Source organism: Balaenoptera physalus (assembly GCF_965194825.1).
Source record: "Balaenoptera physalus genome assembly, chromosome: 7".
NCBI classification, from domain to species: domain Eukaryota; kingdom Metazoa; phylum Chordata; class Mammalia; order Artiodactyla; family Balaenopteridae; genus Balaenoptera; species Balaenoptera physalus.
Genome location: NC_138886.1, coordinates 92,855,015 through 92,867,749, shown reverse-complemented (window position 1 = coordinate 92,867,749; position 12,735 = coordinate 92,855,015). Strand labels below are relative to the sequence as shown.

Here is a 12,735-nt window from a genome sequence, read left to right as displayed (position 1 = left end):
GAGGCTGAGCGCAGCAGGTGGAGAAAGCGGGAGGAAGGAGCCACACAGCCTTGTAAGTGCCAGAGGAGTGCTGGTGGATGCCCACGGGGAAACCCTCCCCCTTCCGCTTCCCAGACTCCCTTACAGTCAGACCATGGATATGCGACTCAGCCTTGGCCAATGGGACCTGAGGGAAAGTCTCTGAAGAGCTCACAGGAGAGTTTTCCTCTCTCTTAAAAAAAGACGTCTAAAAGAAGAAATAAGTTCATCTTTGCTACACATGGCTGTGCCTGCATGTGACTTCTTGAAAAGCTGCATCCATTTTCGTAACACGAGGAGGGGAGACACAGCCCAAGGATGGGAAGCATCTGTGTCCTCAGTAGTGTCTATAGCACCTGAACAAACCCTTGACCCCCTCTGCCCCCAGAGCCCTGATATGAGAGACAAAACATACTCAATGGTTCAAGCCAGTTTTTAAAAACTAAACGTTACTTTTTAGAGCAGTTTTAGGTTCGCAGCAAAGTTGAGCAGCCAGTACAGCGATTTCTCCTGTACACTCTGTCCCACACATGCACAACCCACCCTCACCATCAACATCCCTCACCAGAGCGGAACATTTACCACCACTGATGAATCTACATTGGCACGTCATAACCACCCAAAGTCCGTAGGTTATATTACAAATCACTCTTGGTGTTGTAAATTCAATGGGTTTGGACAAATGTGTCCACCATTATAGTGGATACTCAGTCAGACAGAATAATTTCACTGCCTTAAAAATCCTCTGTGCTCTACCTGTTGATCCTTCTCTTCCCCCAACCTTTGGCAACCACTGATCTTTTCATGGTCTCCATAGTTTTGCCTTTTCCAGAATGTCATATAGTTGGAATAATATAGTATGTAACCTTTTCAGATTGGCTTCTTTCACTTAGTATTATGTATTTAAGTTTCTTCCATCTCTTTCCAAGATCAAGCCATTTTTAAGTACCACTTTCTTAAGGTATAATTGACATACAACAAACTGCACATAATTTGATGAGTTTCAATGTGTGTGTACACCTGTGAAACCATCATCACAAGCAAGATAGTAAACATACCCACCCCTTTTGAAGTTTCCCTGTGCACCACTGTGACCCCTCCCTTTCTCCCCTCCCCACTCCACCCTAACCACAGGCCACCACTGATCTGCTTTCTGACACTATAGATTAGTTTGTATTTTCTAGAATTTTATAGATGGAACCATACAGTATGTAGTCTTTTTTTTTTTTGATCTGTCTTTTTTCATGCAGTGTAATCATTCTGAGATCTCTCCATGTTGTTGCAGATATCAATGGTTCATTCTTTTTTATTGCTGAGTAGTATTCCATTGTACGGCTATACTACAATTGGTTTATCCATAAACCTGTTGATGGACAGGTTGTTTCCACTTTGGGGCTATTAAAAATAAAACTGCTATGAACATTTGCATATAAGTCTTTGTGTGGGCACATGCTTTCATTTCTTTTGGGAAAATACCTAGGAGTGGTATGGCTGCATCATATGGTAGGTGTATGCTTATCTTTCAAGTTTTCTAATGTGGTTGTACCATTCTACATCCTCTCCAGCAGAGTGTGAGAGCTCCAGTGGCTTCATGTCTTCGTTAGCACTTGATATGGTCCATCTTTTTAATTTAACCCACTCTAATAGGTGTGCAGTGGTGTATCAATGTAGTTTTAATTTGCATTTGTCTAGTGAGTAATGATGTAGAGCATCTTTTCATACACGTATTTGCCATCCCTATATCTTCTTTGGTGAAGTGCCCATACTTGACTCTAATTCATTTTTAATACAACTGCCACAGTAACAATTTCTTTCTGTCGAAATATGTATCTTCTTTACAAAAAAAAAATGCACATTCATTGTAGAAAATCACCCTTAACTTTACCATTCAAGATGATTCTCTGTTCATTTTATACATTTCAAATATTTTTCCAGTTTGTAAGTTGCGTGATAATTTCATTATAGGTTTATTTTTAATATATAGAGGTTTTTAAAAATGCTTTCACTCTTTGTCTTTGAAGCCATAATTATAAGATCTACTCTCCCCACAAGTTTTGTTTGTTTGTTTGTATGGTATTCCTATTTAAATATTTAATCTAATATTTATTTGATAAGTTATAAACTGGGAATTCATACTAGTTTTCTATAGATGTTGTAACAAATGGTCACAGATTTAGTGGCTTAAAACAACACAGATTTATTGCCTTATTATCCTGGAGGTCAGAAGTCTGCAATGGGTCTTAAGCGATTAAAATCAAGATGTCAGTAGGGCTGTTCCTCTTTCTGGAGGTCCCAGAGAAGAATCTGTGTCCTTGCTTTTTGCAGCTTCTAGGGGCTGCCTACATTCTTTGGCTAGTGGACCCCTGCATCTTTATCTATTCCGCTGTCTCTGAAAAGATACACAAGAAACGGATTAACTGTGGTTGCTCCTGAGGAGAGGAGGGACCTGGGTGGCTGAAAGACAAAGGTTGAGGTGGGGGACTTTTCACTGCATTCCTCTGGTATATTTTGAATTTTGAATTGCATGCACTACTGCCTATTCAAAAAATAAATAAAACCTCAACAGTAATAATAAAAATAGTCATTAACTATAAAATAATTTAATATATTGCATAATTTTACAAATATATTAAAGTTCTATATATAAAACTATATGTCAGTAACTTACTCTAGTATTAATGTTGGAAAAATAAGTAAACAATCAAGCAGATGGACTGCATTTGAAGCCAGTTACTAGCTGTGTGGTCTTGGACAAGCCACGTACCCTTTCTGAGCCTCTGTTTTGCTCTGAGCACAGTGACGTCTGTTACTGGGCAAATCAAACGAGAGTCAGGTGGAGAGTGGGCGCAAGGGCTGGCACTGCGCACGCGCGCGGAGCTGGTGCCTGGGGTGCGGATCGGCTCTGGGAAGTGGGAGGTGGTGGGCAGAGGACCGGAAGGTAAGAGAGCAGGGCCTTCGTGGGGAGGGTGAAGCAGCCCTGGGCCAGCAGTCCGTCCTCTGGGAAGCAGTCATTCTGGTTCCAAAGGCACCTCTAGCCCGAAAGCCTGCAGCGCTGGTCCCGCAGTGGGACTTTCTTAGTCCCTGGCCTCTTCTTGGCCTCTTTCCTTTCAGCCACCAGCAGGGTAAACGCTTTGAGTTTATACGGCCCCAGACGCCTGCCCAGGCCGAGTCCCTGATTGCTTCCTGGCTGGGGCGGGAGGACAATTGAGAAGCCAGAAGGGCTGCCGGGGCCCCTTCCCCGCGGCCCAGTGTCTCCTGAATTTCTCCTCCTTCCCGCAGTCGGGCGCCTCCTGCCGGCGCGCGAGCCGCCAGCGCCTCCCGGCAGTTCATTCTCCGGAAGGAGAGGAGTCAGGAATCAACTAGTGGGGCAGGAGTTAGGGAAGTGGCTTCTTCCTTACCTCGTTTTGGTCGTGGGTAAAACTGAAGCACCGAAAGTTTGCGTCACAAGAGCAGGGCAGGGAGGCTGGGCTGCCGGGAAGTCCAGCCCGCGACCCACCCGGCTCAAGCTGCGCTGTCCTTTCACCTCCTAACCCACTTTTAAAAATCAAATTACGCTCACAGAGAGAACAAGCTAGTGGTTACCGGGGCGGGGGACAAACCGGGGTGGGGTAGTGAGGGTAGGATAGGCTCAAGGCTGTATTGTACAACTCTGGGAATCTAGCCAATATTCTGTAATAACTGTAAGTAGAAAGTAACATTTAAAACTGTATTAAAAAATTTTTTTAATGAAAAAGATAAAATTCTGTAAAGGGAAATCAAAGATGGCTTGTTTTCATCTGGTCTCTGTAGTCCCCTCCCCCCAGCCCCATACAGTTGCTCAGTTGTAACCAACAAATTTATTTGTTCATAAATTAGCAGTGGGAAAATGGAAATGTCCTAACTTAATTCTTCCTTCTCTGTAGCATCCCTGACTCACTCAGACTGGCCTCCCGTAGTGCCTTGAAGAGAGCTAGATTTAGAAGAAATATTACTTCAGCTCTCAGGATGGAAAAAGATCTAACCAGGAGGCAGAGACTCTGGAAAAGTGCTAATAAATTGTTACTGCCTGCTATTAAAAGGATCGATAAGGTAAGGCCAGAAGTGACTGATGGGAGGGTCTTGGGCTTTGAGAACTAAGGGGGGGAAGTGGTGCCTGACGGCTCAGAACACCTCTGGCCAGGGCAGTACCCACCTTCTTCGGCAGAACCTTGGGCAGCTTCATTCATTGCTTTGGAGATCAGTAGTCACTGATGCTGGTTATGAAGAATTAAATCAAATGTCATGTGAGGCAGTTCAGGTATCAGGGAAATTGCCTAATTTATGTCTGTAGCATTGAAGATGCACCAACATACCTCTTCTGTGATTGTATTCGGGATACTCTCATGGGACAGAATTGGGGTAGGGGCTGCTGGTTCCTTGTGAGGCTTCCCCAGGACAGGAAGGAACCCAGGTGTGCTGCTGGCTCCTGCACGCCTGCCCAGCTCATGCATCTTGTTCCTTGAGACTTCCCTGCCTTTCTGCATGCAGGCAGCCCCCGGGGGAGGCAGTATGGGCCCCACAGCCAGACGGACACGTGGTGGGCCAGGCTCTTCTGTGGGACCAACCTCTCTTCCCGCCAGCACACCTCCCAAGATCCAAGAGGACCAATCCATGCATCCAACAGCCTGATCTTTCAGTCACACACATCTCTGGGCAGCTGTTCACTTCTTTTCCTGGCCGTCAACTGTGCCAGCAGAGAGGCCTGTGGCGGGATTCCAAAGTGCCCCAGGAGGCTTGTTAGCTGAAAGTCCTGCCTGTCTACCTCCTCCAATTCTTCCATAGAACTCCCAATCTTTAGAACCTCCAGAATGCCTTGAGCAGACCACATGTTTCTACCGACCATCCTCCCAACACAGAGACGTGTTTGCAGTCTCAAGGATCAGCGCTGGGAATCAGCTGTCCCTGCAAAGAACAAGACCATGAAACCATGGGACATGAATGAGGTGCAAAGCGAGGGGCTGGGTCTATGGAGGGTGGCTGGGCAGGAAACTCCAGAATCTGGAAGTTGCCTGAGGATGTGCGAAAAGGCAAAATAGGCAAGTTATGTGTGGCGCCCTTGCCATCTCCTCTTCACTTTCTTTTGCACGTGCCCTTCCATGCCTAGCTCTCCTGCTCAGGGAAGCTCTGGATTTTGTTGCTACCTTTTTCCGGAGGCAGCCAGGTTCAAGGCCATTCCTTTCCCTTTCTCCCAGATTCAAACAAGCACAGCCTGCTTTCAGCAGGAGCCCAAGCTCACCAGCAGCCGGGGTGTCATGGGCTTCATGGGAAATGGTTTCACAGGCATCTGAGGAGCACTGAGTGTGCACAGTGGCCTGGGCTGCTCACATAATGACAGTTAGTGGAGCTACCACTCTCCTTACTGTGTGGGGAGCATTCTGAGTGCTAGAATTATCCCTTGCCCAGAGCTACTCAGCATTCCAGTCCTGGAGCCCAGATCTGGGCCCAAAGCCAAGCTCTGTCCTCGACACTTCTCCCCTCCTCTTCTGTAAGGGCCTCAGGAAGATGGATCTCTTAACAGGGGCAGTGAAGGCTCTAGACTGACAAGGGAATGCCTTAGGGGCCCAGATCCTTGACCTTTGCTGATCATGGTATGTAAAGATCACAGGAGAGCCAGGACCTGAGGAGGTTATGGCTGGGAAGTGACCAACACCAAAGACACTGGCAGCTCCTTAGATCACCCTGGGGCTGCCTGGCCTGCCGGGAACAAAGCTGGAATACTCTTGATCTAGGGAAATCCAGCCTAAAACAGCCGTTCCCCAGGTGATATAACCAGAGCCTGAACAGGGAGAGAATCACAGGCAGGCGAAGGGCCTGGCCTCTTTGAAGGGGGAGTCCAGCACGGAAAGCCCTGGGCAAGGGGTGGGAGGGGGTGCGGGGGCAGGTTGCAGACATGGAGGTGTGACCACGCCAAGGCCGAGAACAGCCCTCAGGGGATCCACACTCCTGGGGTTCGCTGGACCCCGCCCGGCTTGCTGGAGGCCCAGTGCAGCAGGGAGCTCTGACGTGCCCACGGACTTCCAGTTGGCGTGTCTACACTGCGGAGCAGCCAACTTGTGCAGCTGGCGGCACGCCGCAAATCAAGTCAGGAAATTGCAGAGGGGTGGCCGACAGAGACAGCTGCCCATCCTCCTGCCTGGACGCTCATTTGGTGGGAGCCGAGGGTTTATGCACACGTGCCAGGGAGGGAGGGCCCTTGGGCAGCAGGGAGCAGGCTCTGGTTTGATCCTGGCGGCCCTTGCCAGTGGGCAGGGGCACAGATCGGTGAGGCTTTGGGTCCCGTAAGGTGGAACTGGTGGCCAGGCGTTTTAGGCTCTGTCCTCCACACTTGGCCTGAAGGTGTCAGCTCACACTGTGTCTGGAGAGGCTTCTTTCGGTGAGGTCTTCAAAGTCGGCCAGCCTCTCCCTCCTGGAGAGTCTCGAACCAGAGCCTGTCTCCAGCCTTTGGAGGCTATGAAACAGCCCCACTTCGGTTTTCCGAGATTCGCTGCTGGAACCGTTCACACCACTCACCACTCCACAGCCTGGGATGACACAGAGCGGCCCCCGGCAAAAGGGTCAGCACCCCAAGGGGCCTCGTAGGCAAGTGTGCCCCTGGGAGTCACGCCAGTGTGCGTGTGAGCTCCTGCAATGCCACTTACTAGTTGAGTGGCCATGGCCTAGGGACTGAATCCCTCTGAGGATGAGAATCAGAATTCCTGATTTCCTCCCTGCCTGCCTGTCCTCCTCAAATAGGTCACATTCCAGGAGTCCCCAGGCCATGCGGGTGAGAGGGATAAGGATGGAGCCTGTGAAGGGATGGGAGCGCCCATTGGTCCAGGAGAATCCAGTGTGTGGGTACCAAGCAGTTGGCATCCGGTGGACCCAGCAGGGATGGCCACCCCTTCACACCCTGCGCTGCTGAGATGCAGGGCACATCCTGCTGGGCACGCAGCTCCCGCCTCTGCAGCCAGGCCAGCCCCAGGAGGGACTAATAACAGTAATAGTGACTATAGCCACCACCTGCTGACCCTGACTCTGTGCCCGGCACTCTTACAGGCAATTTATATCTATTATAAACTCATTTAATGCTAACAACAATGGTAAGTCATTTAATGCCCTGTACTGTTGGTATCCAATTTACAGATGGTGAAACTGAGAAGTTAAAGGACTTGTCCAAAGTCACATAGTTGGTAAGTGACAGTTCTTAGATTCAAACCAAAGCAATCCAGCTTGACTCAAGAGAGCACTTTTAAGGACTAAGCTGAGGTGTCTCTTAAAGATACAGTCAGCACCGCTGTCAGCAGGGGCCAAGTGCAGAATCATGAAGGAGCAGGTTTTGGGGACCCAAGTCTGTTCCGTGTACGGAGCGCGGGGCTCTGTCACCTCACCCCCAGTGTAGAATGGATGCTCTGGTGCCAGGTGGCGGCCAGCAGAGCTAAAGGACAGCCCACCTCTGGGGCTGGGAAGAAAGAATCCATGGAGAGCTCCTTCCCTGGGTGTCGGGCCCCTCCTGAGCCCCTCCATTGACACTGAGCTCGGTAATTCTGCTCCAAACCCTGCAATGGAACAGCACAGGCCCCTGACAAAACAGCAAACCCTGGGGAGAATAGCGGCAGAATTAGAGTAACAAATGCCTAACTCTGCTGTGGGGGCTACATAAGCATTAGAATGGAAATTAACCGGGAGAAGAGAAAGCTGGAATGGCCTTTAGGGACTGGGTTTTTTTTTTTTTTTTTTTTTTTTCCATTCCATAGATTGCCTTTCAGAGAGAAAATTAAACACTAAACAGAAAGCAAATGTTCAAGGGAAGAGGGCCTCTGCTTTCCCATTGGTAGCCCGAATGCTCAGGCTGGGCCTGCCTCTGAGGTCCCCATCAGACCCGAAGCCTGGTGCCATGGCCTACATGTCCCGGCCACCTTCTGCATATACTGTGGGTGTCGGGGGTGATGAGGGCATAGCTCTATGTAAGTAACCTTCAGTAAAGGGAGTTGAGGCGGGACAGCCATAAGGCCATCAGCTGAAACTGTTAGAGCCACTAATTGCTGCCTGGGATGATCCAAGCTCTAAGTGGAGCTTTTATGAAGCTGCAGAATTGCCAGGGGGTCTGCAGGACCGGGGCATCCCAGCAGAGAAGCAGCAGCCGTTACACTAATCACCACGTCCTCAGCCCGCCGCCCCTCCCCACGCCTCCCCCACCGCCATTCAGTTCCCGGCCTCTCGCACCCTAATTATTCGTGGGCCGGGGGGTGGTACGTGCAGAGGCCTGACTCTCATAATTATATTAAGAGCTTTTGACAGGACCAACCGTTCTGTCTTCTATTTCTGTCTTGTTGAAATTCTACTGTGCTGAAATAACTGTGAGGAGAAGGATCCATCAACCCTTTCTGGAAAACAGACGAGACAGCAGAGTTCACTGTACACCCAGCACTCCCGTCCACAGGGAGATTTATGGCTTGTTCTCTTGACTAACAGGAAGATTGCCCAGACTGAGGTCAGGTGGGAGGTGGGAATGTCTCAGAGTTCAATGTATTGCCTTCAGTTTTATGCCAATATCAAATCATAGGGCTGAAAGTGACCTCCAGGGGGTCTCTGACCTACCCCTGTTCCTATCTCATGGGCTGGCTCTCTCTTTACACCCCTGTTCTTGTCTTGACCTGACACGTGGTAGTTTGCCTTGTCAGGTATAAAAAAAGGTTTGCGCTGGCAAAGTCAAGGCCATTGGCCAGGACCTTCAACTGGCATGTTGGCCAAGGTCCTGACTGCCTTCCATCCCCAGCCATCTGCTTCTCTGACCTCAAGGGGAGTTAGCAGTATAAGAGCATAATGGCTGACACTGCAGGACTCCTGCAGGAAGCAGTGGAGGTGGAGGCATGAGGGTAAAAGGTCAAGAAAAGCACCCTGGACAAATAGTCACCTGCTCTCACTGAAGACCCGTACAATAACCAACATTATCAATTACATACCATGTGCCAAGTCCTGAGTTCAGCACATAACATGGTGTATCTAATTTAAGCCTCATGACAATGCTATGAACTAAGCATTATTAGCCCATTTTGGAGATGAAGAAGTAGAGGCTCAGAGAGTTTAAGTAACGTATCCAGTGTCATATGGAGAGTTTCATGATTGGAATTGTATTTATAACTCAGTTTTGAACCCAGGCAATCCCAGGTCCTCAGACCAGCTCCTTTTATTATTATTTTGCTTTATTCATTAGCAAGTTTTGCACCCGTGCATGAGTAAGTCACATCATGAGAATCTGTGTCTCATTTTCTTCATCTGGGGCCACGTGAGCACAGACTCTGGACTCGGACCTGCGTCTCTGCCACTGCTTGCTCTGTGACCTTGGCGCCTCACAGGGTCTGCTTTCTGTCATCCAAATAGAGATAGTACCTCCCACACGATAATGTTGCCAAGCACATGATAGATGCTCAATAAATGGTGTCGTTTACCATTATTATCAATAATAATATCTCTAATTCAGTCTTATTTAACCATCCGGCTCCAACAAGAGGGATGAGTCTCTTGTACTTTATGCATTTATTTAAATGGACCTATTTAAACATTAGATGGTGGCTTCATTTGAATGGAAGCCTCTAAAGTCAGGGGCTCTCATAATTTTCTGTGAAGCCCACTCTCTCCCATTTCCTCATCTTCATAGCACCCGCCTTGTAATAGTTATCAATTGGGCCCAGATTAGGTCACAGAAGGGCTGAAACTATTGACAAGCATGTGTATAAATGCAGTCAGTCCAAACAAATATCCACAAGAAAACCCACCAAAAGCAAGGTGAATTCATTCTAACAACTTTTGAGTAGGAAAAAAAAACAAAGAAAGGGTTGGAAAGATTAGGTCCACTGGCTTTGACTAAATGCTTCACTTTGTTCTGGATGTTTTGTCCTCAGGCAAAGCCCGCAAACATTTCTGGCTGAATCTCTGCGCTTCCCGGGTTCTGCAGCTATGTCCTACGAAAAGGAAACGGTTTCTCCGAAAACCCAATAACCTGCCTCCTGCTATCCTGCCTGTAGAGTATCAGGCAAGCACCTATTTAGGCAGGAAGGGAGACAGCAAGCAGAAGGGAAGACGTTCCTCTTTAAGTGTATGAGGTCAGGTGTAGCTCCAAGAAAAATCATAATCAGGTCTTTGGAAGAAACCTCATTCCAGCACAGATGGTCCTGACTGACAAGCCCAGCCAGCCTTCAGAGTGAGCGTTGAGACAAAGCTAAAGTAACAGGACTTTCCACCAAGGTAAGAGGGTGTATTTCAAGGGGAAAAGATGTTTTAAACCTGAATATTCATACTCAAATCACTGGGCTCCCTTTGCCTTTCCTTTTTTCCTCTATTAGATTTATTTTTCTAAGGTCTACAGCAATTATCTTGAAAGGGAAATTTTAAAACACTGCACCTTGCTCATGGTCATGGGGCAATGATTTTTTTTTTTCTTTTCTAAATTGGATCACCCATTTTGTATTTATTCATCCCTCCTGCCTCCACGTCTCTCTCTCCCCAGCTCTGGGACGGGCCCAGAGACAATCACCCCCATCTTTGAGTCAGCATTGCTCTCTAGCTCCATCCCATTCTCATCCCTCCATGTCAGTGCTGGTGGGGAGATCTCAGGGCTGATACCCAAAGGCTAGAAGGCATAGGGTGCACTCACATGCCTGGGTTTGTATCCTGGCTCCCCGCTTAGAGCTGTTTGAGCTTGGGCAAGTTACTTAACCTCTCTGGGCTTCAGTTTCCTCATTGGTAAAATGAGGAATGAGAACTAGGACAATTAAGACAAACAAAGCATGCTTGCAACAGTGCCCAGCACATGAGAAGTACTGGGTGAGTGGCATCTATTATTAATAGCCATTATTAGCCATAGATTCATAATGTAATCTCATAGATCTCTCTGCTCACATCATCCCAAAGACTATCTGTGGTCATCTGGGATGATACACTTTGGGCACAAGAGCTGGGCATTGCACACCACACCGTGTGTACACACCACACAGTGTGTGCACACCACACTGTGAGATCTTAGAGAGGGGTTTCCTGAGGCCCAGAGAGGCACCTTTGCTCAACCCAGTGAGGGCCAGGACTGGAGATCAGGTGGCCTCATCCTCAGGCTGAAATTTATTAGTCAGCCTAAGATTTAAAAACTTTGGCAGAAGAAGAATCACTCTCGAGACTCAAATCACATGAAGCTGAGCCTGGGTACGTGTGTTGTGCTTAAATGAAGCAGCTTATGATGTGGGTATTCAATTGCTATAATCTGTTCTAAATTTAAGCATGCGAAACGTCAAGTTATCTCACTATTTTGCTTCAGTTAAAAAAAAAAAAAGGAAAGATTTAGATTTATGACTGGATGTTACAAGAACTGCTGCTTCATTTCAAATCCTGGCAGGTCCCTCCAAAGCAGCAATTGACCAAGAAGTCACTTCCTGAGCTGAAAGTCAGTGTGCTGGCCCTGGAATGAACATCAGTGCATCAGCGATAAGAGCCAAGCGCTCTCTCCTGCCATTTTGGGGTGAGGTTGAGGGGAGGCCTTGAGGCTCCAGCTGCTCCTGGCACCCCCTATGCTCCCCGTATGGCCCCCAGCCCCCTCCCCTGCGCCCCTCCCACAGAGTGCTGCCACAGAGCTCCACAGGGCATGTCTGTAAGACCTGGGATGCTACATTCCCTTGCCCTCAGACCCTTGGCAAAAGTGTACCCATCTGAAAGGGCTCCCCTGGACTTAGTGCTGGGGCCTAAGGGACAGCCTGGCTTTGGGATCCCAAGTCACTTTTAAATGGCCTTTCAATGTCTGGGAATTCAAGAAGGTACCAGGGTAGGTTAAATATGTTTCTCCTGGTTTATGTGTTCTTGGGTAACAACCTTTCAAAACATCCTTTTTCCTTATCAAATGTCTGATAAGAAAACTTCCAGATGGCTAAACATCCCCTTTAAATAGGCAAAGGAAATGGGACCTGGGAGCACTTTTTATTCACTTTCTAACAGGGTCTGGTTACCCCCTCTGTCTGGTATAGATAAGCAAACATTTACTTTTTTGTAACTTAGAGCCAAGAGGCCAGAACTCTGTTGTGTACCTGGTGCTTTCACAGCTTGAGTAAGAGTACTGTCGATCATAAATTGTCAATTGCTCCCCAACCCCAAGAGCTGTACCAAAGGCCACCTGATCTAAAGCCATCCCTGATCAATTGCTATCTCATCTCCCCATCTTATTTCTCAGCACCTGGCTCCCCGAAAGTTTTCTTGTTTGTTTAGCTACGGTCTCCAGAGCACAAGAATATAAACTCCTGACGTCAACCTTGACCACAGCCGTGTCCACGGAGCCCAGAACAGTGAGTTGTTCAACACTCAAGGCTCTTTACTGTGTTAACCCTTGTTATGCAGGAGAGGCCAGGAAACAAGTGGAGAACCAGAAGAAGAAGGAAAGCCCCACGGGGTAGGGGAACATCTGGATATCCACCAAGTAAAGGAAGCTGTTTCCAGGAGAAATCCAAGGAAGGAAAAATCCAGAGCCTGATGACAATGTGGAGGTAGAAGAGGCTAGAAGGGCTGGCTTCCTTCTTTCTGCACTGCTGGACCTACAGGAATAAACAAGAGTTTCAAGTCTCAACGGAGCTTTTCAGTCACGCTTCTCCTTCAGCAAGCTGCCTGATGTTCACGTGATCCTCTCTCACATCCTCTGAGCCCAGCAATAGTCTCAAACCGGCTGCTGGAATCCATCCTTCGGTC

The 12,735-nt window shown here is 48.1% G+C and overlaps 1 protein-coding gene and 2 long non-coding RNA genes across 3 annotated transcripts in view; all 3 read left to right on the top strand.

The window, feature by feature from the left end:
- Nucleotides 1–3,999, top strand: part of LOC309664452 (uncharacterized protein) — a 37,703-nt gene extending 33,704 nt beyond the window's left edge. Inside the window, exon 2 of the transcript XR_014265752.1 lies at nt 3,921–3,999. The gene's annotated coding sequence lies outside the window, so the exon portion shown is untranslated. The remainder of the gene's footprint in view (nt 1–3,920) is intronic.
- A 23-nt stretch (nt 4,000–4,022) lies between these two features.
- Nucleotides 4,023–8,167, top strand: LOC309664547. The gene is made up of 3 exons (XR_014265915.1): nt 4,023–4,086; nt 7,159–7,205; nt 7,770–8,167. It is a non-coding gene; the product is annotated as an uncharacterized lncRNA (long non-coding RNA).
- Nucleotides 8,168–8,439: 272 nt separating this feature from the next.
- LOC309664525 lies at nt 8,440–12,734 on the top strand. The gene is made up of 3 exons (XR_014265888.1): nt 8,440–8,506; nt 9,918–10,260; nt 12,391–12,734. It is a non-coding gene; the product is annotated as an uncharacterized lncRNA (long non-coding RNA).
- The last annotated feature ends 1 nt before the right edge of the window (nt 12,735 follows it).